This window comes from Denticeps clupeoides, chromosome 4 (assembly GCF_900700375.1).
Source record: "Denticeps clupeoides chromosome 4, fDenClu1.1, whole genome shotgun sequence".
Lineage (NCBI taxonomy): Eukaryota > Metazoa > Chordata > Actinopteri > Clupeiformes > Denticipitidae > Denticeps > Denticeps clupeoides.
Window position 1 is genome coordinate 32571 of NC_041710.1, and position 14845 is coordinate 47415.

A 14845-nucleotide genomic window follows, 5' to 3' on the forward strand; every position below is an offset into this window, starting at 1 on the left:
CACACACTAATACACGGGAGAGGTAGACCGCTGAATAATGATGCCATAAAATGTGTATTGATTGGCACAAATTTTCTCAATATATTATTGAGGCATTGATGTATTACAGCCAACATATTTTTTGCTGTTTTAATATAATGTCTGGAATCATTTTTTGGGACCACAAGAGGCAGTTAAGGATGAGGCCCCATAATCCCGAGCCGGCAACTTGCCACTGAGGTGCCACCGAGCAAACTGGCATCCCCACACACTGGTCCCCGGGCGCCTGTCATGGTGCCCGCTGCTCACTTCACTTTCGCTTTACTTTCAAGTAGACCTTGTCCTGAGAGTGACCTTGATTACCTTGGTGATATATCCAGCCACTGGAGCTACAGAGGTGATGGATATAAATGATTAATTGCTCTGGTATGAATGAATTATTATACATGAGGTGTCATGAGAAACCTCAGTGATCAACATTGCAAATACCCATCTCAGCCAATCAGAAGTCAGTCATTCTCATTCCCTTCAGAATCTCAGACCATTTAAAAAGGAAATGACCAAGAGTGGAAGTGTTCTTCACATTTACTGTGTTACGGTGTGCCGATATTTATTCCCATTGTGTGCCTGCGTGCGTGAATGAACATCAGCCCGCTGGTTGAGCCGGTGGATTAAGGGTGTGGCCGTCAGCATTTGTTATATTTTATGCGTGTCCATGGGGACATGTAGTTTATGAACTGCGCATTAATCCAGCTGCTGTCGTGCTTTAGGGGAATTTACGGCGGTGAGACGACAGAATGGGTTGTTTATGTCCATCCATGTTCACACACAGACAGATGAGATACTAATCATCTCTGCCTGACCTACAGATACCTTTTAATTATGGGCCAACGTACAGTAGTTTTAAGTATAAAATATTAGAACCTCATATGGAGGTGATGGGTTCAGTGGTGTAAGCACATGGGTTTGATGCATTACTAACGTTACCCAATAGCGTTCATCACATAGAAATTCACCCAGCAACACATACACGCATTCTGGCCAGTGTCACAAATCTGTTAAAGTATTACAAGTGAGTTCAAAATAAAGTTGATTTTATCCATTTTATATTCATCATCTGAAACCTTGTATATCATATCAAACCGCAGTCAGTGACAAATACAACCAAATCTAAATACATTTTGTAGATAAGATAAGAGACAACAACAACAACAACAATAGCACAGACAATATGTCGACTGTATAATGTTCAATGTTCAAATAAGCTAATAAATAGTCCTAGAAAAGAAAAACAGTCAATGTGAGTTGGGAAAATAAAAGTATATACATAAAAAATACATATTTGTGAAATTGTATGGATATATACACATATTGCACGGAGATGGCGTTCTGGATGTGTGCGTTTGTGTGGCCAGCTGTTGGCAGGAAAGACCTTCTGAATCTCCCCGTCCCACATCAGCCTGCCACTGAAGGAGCTGCTCGGTGCTGTCAGGGTCTCCTGCATGGGGTTGGAGAAGTTGTCCAGAACTCACCACCTCCACTGGGACCAGATGGCACCCTAGAACAGAGCTGGCCCTCCGGTCCATATCAGATCAGAATGTTTTTCCAATATGGAATATCATGCCATTCAGTGTGTAAATTCCAACGGAACTTCAGGAATCTTTCAGATTCGTCTATACGGCTGTTGCGGTGGTGACTTTGGGGACTTGTCTGCCCTCATCCTGTTGTTGTCTGGATTTAACTGAACCTACAGTCTCGAGTCTCCGCCGGGTTGTTTATTGCATGGCTGTGTTCATGCCTGTTGTCCTGCACCACGTGCTCTTGTTTTAAGTAAATCCCCTCGTCTACGTCAAGTAGTGCGAATGCGTCTGGTGTTCTTTTCCTGCCAAGCCGATCGCCATCACCCATCACCCATCACCCAAATATTGAGCTTCTTTTTCAGTGCTATAAATGTGCAATTCTAATAGAAAACTTCCTATCACACTAATTGCAATAAACATATAGGGGGTGATATTGTGTAATATACGGTGCAATGTGCTGCATGTACCTGGTTTATACGTTTTACTGTATTAAATAATGTAAATGTAAATGTTGTACCAGGAATTCCATCATCAGGTCACGCAATGTTACAGTAGTAATAACCTGCCGAAGACTCCCTGGTCGAGGGCAGATGTTTTCATCGAGCAGCCGAGTGGGTTGTGTAACAGTCAGCTCCATCCTGGCCATTTTGTCATTAGGTGGGTGCAGAACTCCAGTGGCCGTAAACAATATTGATGAGTGCTGTCCGGGTCCCGGAATTGTCATGCCCGGTAGTGTGGACGGGACACATCGCCGTCTCCAATCACGCCCCCCCAAGCCCACACCAAGAAAAAAAGGGAACATGCAGAGTGTCTGTGTAATGGAGGTGTAGTGAATTGTAACTCAGCAGAGATGCTGGCAGGTGGCCTTCACCACTCAGGTTTTTCTGGGCACTTTGTGGTCTCTATCAATCTGTCTGTGTTCTACGAGGTCCATTTGTCTCGTCAGAGACAACCCTGGAAGGACAGGGTTCTCTAATTATCCTGTTAATATTTCTGACAGTGAATGCGTTAAACGTTAAGGGTGGTAAAGGCTGGCATCTGACCCAGTGCTCTTGACAGAGATGGTACGGGCCGGTAGCCGTGTTGCCAGGTTGATGGAGGGGGCAGAATTAATCCACAGCTCTGTGCCACCACCTGATTTAATGTCCCGCTGCGGTGCGGCCAGAGCTGTTTACGGCACCATGGATCAGGTCTGAGCAAATGGCGCCTCAGGAAACCAGTTCCAGGACCACAAACCAGAGGTGATCATTTAAGTGTCAGTAGTGTTACTCCAAAACAATAAGTACAAGTCAAAGGTAGTCAAGTAAGAGTACAAAAGTATGCACATTGTTGTTGTTGATTAACCTGGGTCTTCTGGTTCATAGGCGAGTGTGTTACCCACCAGGCTACTACCAGAAAAAGCTGATCTTTCTCTGAGTGTCCAGAGATCTACAACACGACATTATCAGAAAAACACACAACACACATGCGCCACATTTGGTCTGAAAGTGGCTTTAGATTTTCTACAGTGAGCAGAAAAATGGTCTGTGTTCAGTCCGCCCTCACCTGATGCCACAGACATCTGAACCAGGCGTTTTTCTTCAAATACATATAAATACGGAGGAGAACAATACAAACATTTTTCTGCTTATTGTACCATAATCAATGCATCCACACGGGTGTACGAGTCCGTAACTCTTGTATTTGAAAACATCTGTGTGACAATCTAGAATATTTATGCCATGCATCGTGATGGATCGATAAAGAGGCATTGATAATCGTAATTGACTCAAATTGTGAGACCAGTGAAGGGTCACACCTCTACTGCTAACTAAGGGTGTTTGTTGTTGTGTCCAGTATTGTGTAGTTCCCAAACCAGACATTGATGCAGCTGGTCAGGATGCTCTCAGTGGTCCCTCTATAGAAGGTGGTGGGAGATGGGATGAAAAACAGGAAAGTTCAAAAAAGCACAACTGTTGAACCAGAGAGGCATATCCAGGGCTTTTGTGCCGCCATTTCGGGTCGGGTCGAGCTTGTGCGATAAACGATCAGTCAGTAAACAGGAACTTCTGGTATGTAGTACCTATCCTTTCTGTATGATTTGCTGCTTGTAAATTTGTTTTTTTATTGAATGCTAGTTTGTTTGGTGATGCATTTTAATTATCTCGAATGAGATGCAACAATGGATGCTGAGGAGATGAAACGGAGGCTAGTCTCTGGCTATTATGTTTCAAACCCGCTCATTTCCACACAAATGTCCTTTCCATCCTAGTCTAATGCACATAGTATGCTAAAGAAAGCTAGGCTTGCCAGGTCAGGTTCATGCACCCATAGTCTGGGCTTGCAGATAACCGTCCCTCGGCATGGAGCGTTTGAACTGCTGTTAATGGACGCTGGTAAAGAAGCGTTCGTCTCCCCGTATATCAGCCCTTTATGGGCAGCTGTAAACCCCTGGGCCGGACTGAACTGCCTCCACAGAAAAGGAATGAAGAAATAAATCCTCCTGCGTGAAATATGAATTTCTTCCTCAGGCCGATCCTCTTTACTGCATGCTGCACAGTCTTCAGGAGTCTGAAGTCACACCACTGATGGAACGGCTTCCTGTTTGTGTCAGTAAAGTGGATCTTCACATTTAATTACAAACTTCAGGCAAAAGGGAGACGTAAAAAAGAAGAACATGCAAGTATGTACAGGAGGAGGTGCTCTAAGAACAGATGGGTCTTCAAGAGGGTGGTAGTAGCCTAGTGGCTAACACACTCGCCTATGAACCAGAAGACCAGGTTCGAATCCCACTTACTACCATTGTGTCCCTGAGCAAGACATTTAACCCTAAATTGCTCCAGGGAGACTGTCCCTGTAACTACTGGTTGTAAGTCGCTCTGGATAAGGGCGTCTGATAAATGCTGGAAATGTAAATGTAAATGTAAGAGATTTTGATGGAGCTGATCTGATGGTCATTTCACCATCTGAAAGCCACAGATCAGACCAATCTGAAGAGCTGATAAGGCTTTGAGGAAGTGTAAAGTAGATGGTCGCTGACCTTAAAATCACTCTGTAGGTGGATATCACTGGTTCAAATCTGATTCAAGATACATGTCATGACGGAAGGGGGGAAAACATTATGAATACAACAAAACACACACAAACCAGCAAAGGGGCATGGCCTGGCACCTGATTTGCCAGGCTGGGACGCCTGGTGTGTAAAAAGTGCAGCATCCAGAGCATGTTTAGAAATGCATGAAATCTACAGTCAGAATTGTACTCAGAAACAAGGACTCGGTGGAACGGTGTGAAGACTGAATATAATGTTATTCATTTGAATATAAATGTGTGTAAAGTCAGCAGAATGGGATGAGGAATGAAGTTGCAGCGGAGTGCTCATGCATGGCACCATTTACCAGTTCAGGTCAGTGGGTCCCTCGTCCTCGGCCCGTGGACGTGTATTGACGGCATTAAAATGAATGAGTTATTAACGCACATCGCTCGGAGGCGGCGAGGAACCTCCTAACACTGCTGGTGTTTAGGAAGCCTAATGAAGGCCGGTCTTTCATGGTGATAAAACTCATCCCCGGCCGGGCCCCGTGGGGGTCGGGGGGCCGGAATTTACGAGGTGCGGATCATAAATCCGCTGCTCAGTTAATTACAGCCTAACTGCAAACACGGGAGGAGCGCTCCGCGTTCCTCGTATCGCATCTTTTACGCGCGCACACACGCGCATATGATGAAGGTGTTTGGGATGCAGGACTCCTTTTGGAGGGAAGGATGGAGGGAGTGACTTACTGCAGGAGAGGGAGGGCGGGGCGGAGATCTCATCTGGTGGACAGAATCTTCAGCCTGTGTCAGGACGCTCGGGGGAGTGGACCGTGGACCCTCAGCATGTCAGTGCTCATTGCTACACAGATGAAGATCGACACCGGGGGCTTGTCTGGAAAGGTACGGCCTCGCTGCCCTCAACTGAACTCTGTGTGTGTGCTCGTTCGCGTGTCCTTACTGCAGTTTCACAGTAAGTTCGGAACGAGAGGAATTGTGTCCGGAGTTCATTCATTAGCGTGAGCTGAAATACGTTAATTCACGTTGAACAATTTGGCGGCTGCAGTGCGGGTCGATGGTGATGAGCAGGATGATCGATCTCGGACGATCGGGACAAAAAAGTTCCATTCAGTACTGTATATATTAAAAATAAATCCATAAAAGATTACAATTAAACACGTTTCAGTAACACGGCTCGCAGGTTCTTTGGTTTTCTGTTTGTGGAACAGGAAATATATCCCATTGCATGTTTCATGCAGTGTTGTAATGACTGATTTGTTATTCATGTTCACTAATATCTTTTAAAAATTAGCAGTGGTCATATTCATGCTGACCTCACAGAAATATTACAGAGATCAGCCCATAACTCATATACAAGTGAAAAAAAAAACGATTAAAATGCTTGTTAATCGGGCTCCAGTGTTAGGTGGGCTTCTGTGTGTGTGACCCCTCCTTCCATTGCTGCCACGAGCATCATTAACAGATATCTCTTACATTAGGGTTAGGGTTCATGATATCAAAATTTGAAATTTATTGTGTGTGTGCGAGCTTAGTCCTAATTTGTCCTCGTCTTCAAGTGGATGCAGCGTCTCTCTCTGCCTGCCGGGCTCTGAAGTTTTATATCATCTCAGTATAAAAACCCAATTCCATCGCCGCCTTATCGACCGCGCTTTGATTTGGATTCGGCGACTCCGCAAACGTGAATGAAAAACACTGTAAACACGGCAGCCTCATAAAGGACCGAAGAGGAAGAGTCAGAGCTCAGTTCTGCGATTAGAAAGCAGGGGTGTGTGAAGTGTGTGTCTCTCTCACCGAATGTTCTGATATAATGATGCAAAATCCCCAATTTCGATATAGTCCCTGCGTTGTGCTCATCATTCACATAAACATCATCCTGGTGCTCCTCTTCTCCACCAAACTCATTTAGGAAGACGCTCATCTTCTCCGTCTTGGCCCCTCGGTGGTGGAATGAACTTCCAGCTCAGTCACTGAGCACCTTCACACGGCAGCTCAAGACCTTCCTCTTTAGAGAAGATTTAGATGAACTTGTGACCTTCTTCTTGTCTGACTTCTGTATAGAAACTAGAACAGAGTGAATAAAAAGGTTGTATTCATAGTTGAGGGTCCTAGTGAACCAGAACTGACCACTTCATCCATGGTGACATGGAAGCACGTTGTAAGTCGCTCTGGATCAGGACGTCTGGTAAATGCCGTAAAATGTAAATTTACTTCAGTTCATTTCCTGCTCAGTTTAGGACTACATTTCCCATGATGCTGTGCTCCTGTTTAGTTGTGTCTGCGTCGTGGTGAATCTTTTCAAAAGATGCTTGTTTCTGAGGATACTTGTTACAGTTTTATTACCAGATTTGCCCCATTACATGCCGATGTACCGATTACTGATTTGCATGCTATGCACATGCACACATTGCACTCTTGCACTACTATTCTCTTTTCTCAGCGGTTTTTGTATGCTCTTTTATTATTTCTTCTTACCATTTCTGTGGTGCTGGGACAGAGAATTTCATTAGGGTTTCTTGCCATTTGATTAGCAGGAATTTGAAGAAGAGATTTTGTGATATTCGACCTCAGTGCTGTGAAGTGGAACATCACTCATGCTCTTCTGAGTGTTGGTGTATCCTCTTCATTAAGCATCAGTAATAAATGACTCGTGGTAACTGGAACGTGAACGTGGAGAGACCGCTGAGACTGTAGAAGCTGAGAACTTTAGTATTCGTCGTGGAATCGTCACCTCGTGAGCTCATTGACGGAGGCACGTGTGAAAAGACCCGATGGATGCGTGCGGTTTCTATTGATCTCGGCTGTGTGTGTGGAAGCCGAGAGAGAAAATATGGGGGAATTGGGGTCGGGATGATAGGACCACCACCATGACGGAGTCTAAAAGAGACCCCTGTGTGTTTATGTATGAGATTTGTGAAATGCAGAGAATATTTTTTTCAAACGTTCTTAAGGGGAAAAAAAATAAAATGTCAGCATCCACTTAGTCAGCCAGACGGTTTCATGAGTGAAAATGAAGTGAAAGTGATGGTGATACACAGCAGCACAGCACACGGTGACACAGTGAAATGTGTCCTCTGTATTTAACCATCACCCTTGGTGAGCAGTGGGCACCATGACAGGCGCCCGGGGAGCAGCGTGTGGTTCTTTGCTCCGTGGCACCTTGGCGTATCGGGATTCAAACCCTCAACCCATTAATTGGGTTGACACTGACTACATCCTGGACTTCTCCAACCCTACAACTGTAAGACTTATTATTATATCATCCCCAACCCTGCACTGACACCATTTGCAGGCTCACTCTACCCTGGAAGGGGGTCCCTCTCTGTATCACTCCTTCCCAACGTCTCTTCCTTTCTTTTTTCTCTCTCCCAGAGTTTTTTTGTGTGGAGTTTTTCCTTGTGTGCAGAAGGGTCAAGTGTTGGGGTGTCAACTGTAGGGCCTGTCAAAGCCCATTGAGACATACTGTATGTGATTTTGGGCTATATAAGAAATAAATGTTGTTGTTGTTGATAACGGCTCCGCTTCCTTACCTGCCAGGTCACCACCATGATGTGTATGGGTCAGTCAGAAGGAGGCGGAGTTAGTGTTTTACTGCATAACGCAGGCGGAGCGACAGAACGTAATGAAGGCGGCGGCTGAATGTCGGCTGGAGGGAAGATGCCCGGGCGGGGCGGGGCCCTGTAGGTCCTCAGAAAACCTTCCAGTCATATTAACCAACTTGTCCATCTCTAGTGCTGTATACAAATCGTCAGAGTTTGGTACACAGAGTGAAACCGGATGAAACGATTAACAGGTTTTCTCTTCTTTCTGTCATGAACTTTCTGCCGCAAGCACTGCAAGCAAGGGACCCACAATTCAGTTTGACTACTGTCAAACTTTCAGTTTGACGACCAATCACAATTAACTGCAATGAATTGTGTGGCAACCCTTGGATCCCAAAAGTGAGTCTTGGCATTTACATTTACAGCATTTACCAGACGCCCTTATCCAGAGCGACTTACAATCAGGAGTTACAGGGACAGTCCCCCCCTGGAGACACTCAGGGTTAAGTGTCCTGCTCAGGGACATGATGGTAGTAAGTGGGGTTTGAACCTGCGTCTTCTGGTTCACAGGCGAGTGTTTTACCCGCTAGGCCTCTACCGCCGTAATTGACAGATGCTTAAAGTTTTTTTCTTTATTCAAAGTATATTTAAAGCATTGGTAAACTGTATTAAAACACACAGACACATCCACATGTAACCATACATTTTATAGATAAATAAGAATTATAAATACGCTTTACAAATTCTGGAAATAAAATTCCTCGCTGTGGAATGCAAATGTACAATCAGCTCCTCTGACACCATGTAGTCTTCGGCTATACAAATGCGGCACAAACCAGAACAGCGCGCACAGCTCGCGCAGCGGCCGACACCTGCCGGCTTCCTCCTGTGCAAACCAGGGCATCACTTACAGGACAAAACACGAGACCGCGGGGGGACACACACCACTCCATCACAAATACCTGAACGATCCACATTATAGAAACCTTTATAAATAAATATGATTATAAATAACAAAAAAACGGTGGTCCATTACACTTCCACCAATGTCATGTTGCCACAACCATACACGATCCCCAAATTCTAAGAACCATCTACTACACCACACAAAACATTATCTATTCATCTATCTATATGTCACGGGTGGGCTGGACATGGCGATGAAGGAGGACAGGGGTTTAATATAAAATACACGAGACAAGGGAACATCTACACGCACGATGACCCGACGGCGAACAGACACGAACAGGATAGTTTTATACAATTATATAAATAGACAACAGGTGAACACAATCAGGGAACATTACACAGGACCAACATGAAACTCCGGTCCAGACTCTGGATCCGGAGTCACCCCTGCCGGTCCGGATCATGACACTATAATATTTGTATGAATGTAAATACGTGTGTGTACCCCAAAACTCTTCACTTTCAAGTAGCAGGACTGGAGTCTCAGATCTGCACACGAAACGAGACAAAAAATTCCCTCTTCACGGGGTCTCCGATCCCAATCCACTCTGTTCTCCTTTATTGTCCCCGGCTGGTGGGACAACTTGTCCTGCTCTTTAAGAAGCAGCTGAAATCACACTTGTTCAAAAAGTATTTCAGACAAATCCATATATATATAGAGAGAGAGAGGGGCAGTGGTGGCCTAGCGGTTAATGAAGCGGCCCCGTAATCAGAGGGTTGCCGGTTCGAATCCCGATCTGCCAAGGTGCCACTGAGGTGCCACTGAGCAAAGCACCGTCCCCACACACTGCTCCCCGGGCGCCTGTCATGGCCGCCCACTGCTCACTCAGGGTGATGGGTTAAATGCAGAGGATAAATTTCACTGTGTGCACCGTGTGCTGTGCTGCTGTGTATCACATGTGACAATCACTTCACTTTCATATATATATATACACACACACACACACACACACCCCACCGCCATCACTGTCCACACCACTTGCCCCAACTGCCACTGGTTTCGCTGAAGGATTCCTTCTTTTATAATGACCACATGTCACCTCGAGGTTGTGTCGGGGCACATGCCACTTCTGCTGGGTGAAGATGTTGGAAAGGTGCTCCCTCTTCCTTCAGCTCCAGAACTGCTCAATCAAATACTGAACTCTTCTCCGTCTCTTTGTGGCACAAATTTCCCAGGAGGTGGAAGAGCAGCCTTTCATTTCATTACAATTAGATGATTGGGTGGTAAAGGCTCAATAGAATTAGGGTCATTTATCCCATCTATGGTCAATGGGCGGCTGTCGACAGTGGCCATGGCCTCGTAAAAGACTGTTCTAAGGGACACATCACCAAGCCTACCAACACTTTGGGCCCAGGTAGCGTTTAATCCATTTTTAATGGTGCGTATTTGGCTGATTTTTACATTTATTCACCGACAGCCCTAAATGTTTATTTAACACTGTGCAATACTTTATTTTATGCTGCTGAACACCTCAATTTATGTGTTTGCTCTTTTGCACATAAATTAATAAAGTTTTGTGAGCTGCGTTGTCTGTTTTCCTGTCAACACATATGTGGTCTTGTGTATTTGTTTTTGTGTCATATATATTTTTATGTTGGTCCATGGACCTTGTATTCTGTAGATGGTTCTAATGACAATCAAATCTGTCTTGACGTGAAGGGCAGATCATGAAATATAATAATGTCACAGGGCTCCACCAGCCAATCATTTTTATAACCTGACATGGCTCGGCATCACATTTCTCACAGTTTAAAGACGGCCCGGCGCTTCGTTGGGACCCAACTCTGGAGCAGATCCAGAGTGGAGAACCTGGTAGACGCTACAGGAACAGTTTCTGCCCCACCGCCATTTCCCAGCACACACTCGCCTCCTAAGTGACGTCCGCACAAGCACACACCCTGGACACACGTCCACTCTGTCCCCATTATTATTTCATGCCCTGCACTTTATTCTAACTGTCCCACCTCGTTCTGTGTGTCTTTGGACTGCAGTAACTGTTGTTCAATATCACACCTCAACCATCATCTGACCTGCACTTTAACTCACTTTAAATTGTGGATGTGTGATTACTTCATACATGGTAGTAGCCTAGTGGGTAACCAGGAGACCCAGGTTCAGACCCCACTTACTACCATTGTGTCCCTGAGCAGAACACTTAACCCTGAGTGTCCCCAGGGGGGGACTGTCCCTGTAACTACTGGTTGTAAGGCGCTCTGGATAAGGACGTCTGGTAAATGCTGGAAATGTAAAAAATTGTAAATACTCCAAACTGCATCTTTTTTCTATTCTATTTGTCTTTGTTGAAAACATTATTATAAAAGTGCATCTGCTGGTTATCTCGCTGTACTTGTATAGGGACAATAAAGTCATCTCTCTGACTATGTATCTATCACAGCGTGTGGGATCAGCTGGATGGCCGCCTCTCCGCTGCACGCCGCATATTTGCTCACTAACACGTCTTTTTTATGTGAAAGTCATTTTTGGTCATTTTGAGGCAACTGGAATCTTTTAACTTGTTTGGAATGTGGAATTGGTTCTGCCAGATCCTGGTTGGAGAAGCTGGATGCCTGTTGGTGTGCATTTAGGTGTGCATCAGCTTCATGCTCTTCACTTCTGAAGCCTCTTGTCTGCAGGTAATTAATATTTGCAGAGTTTTGACAGATTGGAGACCCCCGAGGTTCGGAGAACTCGGAATATGAAGAGCTGTGAGTTTCCGGCGTGCCGTAATTGCATCCGGCGGAATCCTGCTGGTGAAAATGAGTCGCTTTTGTAATTGAATGTTGAGAATTTAATAGCGTGATAAGGAGGACGTTTCACAACAGGGCCAGGATCCTATTAGGTTTGGCCTTCAGCGCTGGCTAATTAAATTTTGAAGCCTGTTCAAGTGATCTTATGTTCCATTCACTGCGGGACAAAGACCCTCAGAGCTGAACCGAGGTGAACTTTAACAGTTAATGAGACAAAGACTTTTACTGGACTGTGAAATAAGTGCATTTATTAACATGCAACCTGAAACAGAATCCAGATTTGTTTGATTGGTAATGCTGTATAGTCCCAACTGTAATTGTTTGGCACTTTTTTGTGATAAATAGCTGTTGGTTTATGAGGACTAAAGGATGGAAAGGCGAAGTCATTGAGTTTCTCTATTAGGCTGCAGCTTTTGGGCAACAAGGGTGTTTAAGAGAATCGTGAACTGTAAGGTTCCTTAGCTTACTGCGGGGGCAGTGGTGCCCTAGCAGTTAAGGAAGCGGCCCCGTAATCAGAAGGTTGCTGGTTTGAGTCCCGATCCACCATGGTACCACTGAGGTGCCACTGAGCAAAGCACCGTCCCCACACACTGCTCCCCGGGCGCCTGTCATGGTGCCCACTGCTCACTCAGGGTGATGGGTTAAATGCAGAGGACAAATTTCACCGTGTGCACCGTGCGCTGTGCTGCATGTGTATCACATGTGACAATCACTTCACTTTAATAAAAATTAATAACCGATTGCTAGACATGTAACAGACACAGTGCCACGTTCCTCATTGCAAACACTGTATAGTTCATCATTTGAAAATAAGCGCAGTTCCAGCTAGAAGACCTTGTCATAGGTCAAAAAAGACCTTTTCTTTTCATTTGTCACCCTGAGCGTCCACCCAAGCTGCTGTGGTTCGGACAGGAGAGGGTGATGTACGAACATCAGTTCTGTCTGCAGGAACAAGTCCCCGTGACAGCAGTGACAGAACGAAGCTCCGCCGCAGACTCTGCGTGGAGATAAAGGGCAGGGAGGAGACTCCAGACCTTCTGGGAATCGTCCTGAGGCAGCCAGACTCATTCTGGAGGAGGAGGACGAGGGTGGGACGTCCATCAACAGGCTGCAGCAGTGAAAGGCGCAGTGGGAGTGGCGTCAGGGTGGGCCGCCGGTACTGAACGAGCCCTGAAAGCAATCATCATACCTCCTTTATAATGAACAAGAAGAAAATGTGAAGCGCTGCAGCACAGCGAGTGGGCGGCCATGAAAGGCGCCCGGGGACCAAAGGGACCTCGGTTGCGCCTTGCCAGTTCAGGATTAGAACCGGCATCCTTCCGATTACGGGTCTGGTTCCTTACCCGCTCGGCCAACCACAACCACAAAGAGGGTTATACTTACCACCTCTGCAGAGCCTAGAACCTGCAACTTCCTCCTTCTCCTCTTTTATGGATAACGTAAGCTGAGATGAGATAAGAGATTCACAATTTACAATTATGCATGCATGGCCGTGAACTGTTTGTTTCTATGAATATAAATGAATGTATTATAATTTCCTGCTTTGTTCATTATGCATGAGGGTTGCACCGCAGTTTCTAATATTTGCTAATATTATGTGCCTACAACAAGATGGTGAGTTTCTCATGTTCATGGGTTTTTTTCTTGGTTATTGTAGATAACCACGTACACAACTTATGCAATAATCACCAATCCTGCCGTTGTTCATCAATACATCAGTAAAAATCAATAAGAGCATTCCTGTCTGGGCCTGCCACACCCACGGAGCCAGCGCCGCACTCTCTGCCCAAAGGGAGAGTTATACTTCATTATAGCTTCTCTCCTGGCCACGCCTGTTGGTGACTGGGGATCCTGGCCACGCCCTGGTGGGCTCATGGCCCTTGAACTTTTAACCGTCACAATAAATTGAATTTGGAGAAGTGATTTTTTTTGGACATAAAAATGCAGTTTCAATTTCATTGGAATTCATTCATCTTCAGTTTGAACAATTCAAATTCAATTTCTGCAGTTCAGTTTGAAATATCTGAATATTCAAATTCACAGATCTCAGCCCTTCAGGCCACCTTTGACGAAAGAATAAGAAGTTGGTCTCCTTCACCCAGTAGTTAGTCCCCCTGGAGACACTCTGGGTTCAGTGTCTTGCTCAGGGACACAAGTTGTAGTAAGTGGGGTTTTTGCGTTTGGTCGCTCGAGTCAGTAGGACGTGGACCGGTTCTAACTGCACCCCAGCACCAGCAGCACCGCCAGGGGGGTCCTCGTTGCTTTTCACGCTCAGCTCAGGAAAAGCCTTTTCTGGCTTCACAGGTCATTACAATAAAATCTATATGACCCTGCAGAGTCAGGGGACCGCCTGCTTGGGAGAGATCTTGCTCAGAACTGCAGCAGCTGCTGGAAGCTCGGTGATGCAGACACAAAATGTGACTTCTGCATTTTACAAGTAACAAAGACGTGGAATTAATAATTAATTACAACATTTCATTTTGGTTAGAAGGTGAAAGTGACAACACCTATGGGTGCTGTAAGGTGCTAGTAGCCTAGTGGGTAACACACTCGCCTGTGAACCAGAAGACCCGGGTTCAAATCCCACTTACTACCATTGTGTCCCTGAGCAAGACACTCCAGGGGGGGACTGTCCCTGTAAATACTGATTGTAAGTCGCTCTGGATAAGGTCTGGTAAATGCTGTAAATGTAACATAGACTCAACATGAACATGTCCTGCCGTCCCGCTGTCTGTGGGGACGAAAATAAATCTACATGTGCATAAAAGCCATCACTGCCTATGGGTGCTGTAGATGTTACACTACAGAGCATTTAAACATATTATAAAAAAACACGTTACAAAACCCGTCTCTGCTCTGCCGGGGGACACCAGTCACATTCAGGCGCCACTCGTTTTCTTTCTTAAGACTAAACAAAGTGAACAAATGTGAGTTTATATTTAACTGGCTGTTTTTCTGCCAGCGAGAAACACTGATTGGTTGCCGCTCCTGTGCTCCCTG

General features: G+C 45.4%; 1 protein-coding gene across 1 annotated transcript in view; it reads left to right on the top strand.

Annotated features, from left to right (window-relative positions):
* Positions 1-14845, top strand: part of dpp6b (dipeptidyl-peptidase 6b) — a 74141-nt gene that overhangs the window by 6498 nt on the left and 52798 nt on the right. The window lies entirely within an intron of this gene.